Source organism: Myotis davidii, unplaced genomic scaffold, assembly GCF_000327345.1.
Source record: "Myotis davidii unplaced genomic scaffold, ASM32734v1 scaffold1006, whole genome shotgun sequence".
NCBI classification, from domain to species: domain Eukaryota; kingdom Metazoa; phylum Chordata; class Mammalia; order Chiroptera; family Vespertilionidae; genus Myotis; species Myotis davidii.
Window position 1 is genome coordinate 109,095 of NW_006297143.1, and position 2,449 is coordinate 111,543.

Sequence of the window (2,449 nt, forward strand, 5' to 3'; positions counted from 1 at the left end):
CCCAGAGCCCCGGCCAGACTCCTCCTCCCGAACGCCCTTCATGTACCAGTGCAGCGTGTGGGAAAGCCTGCAGCAGGAGCTCCCATCTGGCTCGGCACCGGAAGGTTCACGCTGGCGCGAGGCCTCACGACCGCGGCAGTTTCGGGGGCCCTTTGGCTGGGTCGCTGAGACTGGTGTAGCCCCAGGAGGCTCACACTGGAGAAGGGCCTGTGAATGCGGGGTATGTGCCTCTCCGTGTTCGTCCTCAGCGCTCACACCGGAGGAAGCTCTGTGAGCACCTGGCACCGAGGGAGCACCGGCCACAGGCGAGCCTCATACAGGCGTGCGCCCGCCTGGGACACTCCCGTGAGCACCGTGAGCTGGGCATCTTCATGAGCGACGCTGCACTTTCCGAGCTGCCTAGAGCTCTTAACGGTTTTGTCAGTGTCAGTGCCTTTGGCAGAAGCCATCGCTGCCTCCAGCTGTGGGTCCCCCTGCGTGTCAATCACTCCAGTAGCTCAGGGAAGGCAGACCCCTGCACATGCGCTCATTCCCTGGCGGGGATTCGCGGGTTCCGAGCCATGGAAGGTCCTCACTTCCCCTGACGCGTTCTGAGAGGACGTGGTCGAGCTCTGGCCACAGGATCTGAGCAGGAGTCTGCTGGGCATTCGCACACAGGCTTCCCTTCAAGCAGCCTGGACGCTAAGGCATTGGTCCTCTTCCAATCCCCCACCAGTGGAACTGCTGCCCTGCCGCTCCCGTCCCCTGCAGTGCAGGCCTGCGGGGCGTCATGGCGACTCCGACTCCGGGAGGGCCTGCTCCCGGTGGGACATCGATTGAGAGAAGCCTGGGTTCTGCCAACACGAAGGGAGGAAGACCTTTGTTGGCACCAACTTCATATGCCTGAGAAGGGACAGCAGGAGGGCAGGGGACAGACCTCAGTCCAGTTGGGCCTGGTCTGCATTACTGTCTGAGGCTTGCGGGGAAATGACTGAGACGGTCGTGTGTGTGCCTGATCCTGCGGCCTGGACGTCCAGGCTCTCTGGAGGCCAGAGTTCATGCTGAGAAACCGCCAGTGCTTCTGGAAGTGCCGTGAGTTGGGTCCCTTTTTCGTAGGAGACGCCCCATCCTCCCCGGCACGTTTGGGGGCCTTCTGTCCCCTGGATCTGCGGGAGCCAGTCCCCGGTGTTCAGGAACCTGGGCAGGTGTCAGCGCCTGGAAGGCCTGCAGGGCAAGGTGCGAGTCATGCTTGTGTAGCAATGCTTAGACCACTGCGCCGGGCTGACTGGAAACGAGAGGTTGTGTGTCTGTTATAAAGGGGTCGTCTACAATGCCCGTGTCGGAGGAGAGGGTACAGAAGTCCTCAGGACCTTCAGACATCTGCATCTCCTGTGGCCACGGCCGCTGTCGGAGTAAAGGTTCGAGGGTTGCTCCTCCCGGGGCTGCTGAAGGCATGGCCATCGCTGCACCAGCGCTGACAAGAGGGCACCGTATGCCTGTGTGTGACCTGGACATGAATGGACTCATTCCTCGCTTCAGGGCTCCCCCTTTAAATCATGGGGCGAGGGATATGGCAGCACCAGAATAGCTGGCAGATGAGAGGGCGAATACGTGTGTTTTCTATCGACGTGTGATTGACATGAAAAGACTGCACATACGAGGAGTGTGACATGTTCGGCGCGTGTACACGCCTGAGGAGCCATGACCGGAGTCACGACAGTGAACGTGCCCAGCAAAGCACAAGGGGCTCCGTTAGGGCCCTTCCTCCCAGTCCTTTCAAACCCCTTCCCCGCGATTTGCAAACAGCAGCAAGCGTTTTCTAGATTATGGTGCTTCTTGGGGAGTGGGGCCCTGGCTTTTTTCATTAATCGTAATTGTTTTCAGATTAACCCATCTTGTTACATGTACCAATAGCTTATTCATTTGTATTGTTGGGTGCTATTCCATTGTATGGAGATACTGCAGTTGCTTTCTGTCCACTCAGCTGTTAGTGGATATTTGGGTTGCTTCCAATTTTGGGCTATTACCAATAAAGCTGCTGTGAATAAAAAATAAAAATAAAATAAAATAAAAAATAAAAATCAATGGAAAAATTTCCTTGGGTGAGGATTAACAGCAACAACAAAAGAGTTTAATTAGCCTAAACCGGCTTCGCTCAGTGGATAGAGCGTCGGCCTGTGGACTGAAAGGTCCCAGGTTCGATTCCGGTCACGGGCATGTACCTTAGTTGCAGGCACCTCCCCAGTAGGGGGTGTGCAGGAGGCAGCTGATCGATGTTTCTCTCCCATCGATGTTTCTAACTCTCTATCCCTCCCCCTTCCTCTCTGTAGAAAATCAATAAAATATATTTTTAAAAATAAAAATAAGAAAAACAAACCCAGAACCCTTCAGTCTGCAGGCCGATGCTCTATCCACTGAGTCAAACTGGCTAGGGAAAGTTAAACAGATTTTTAATAATCTATGTTAGTCC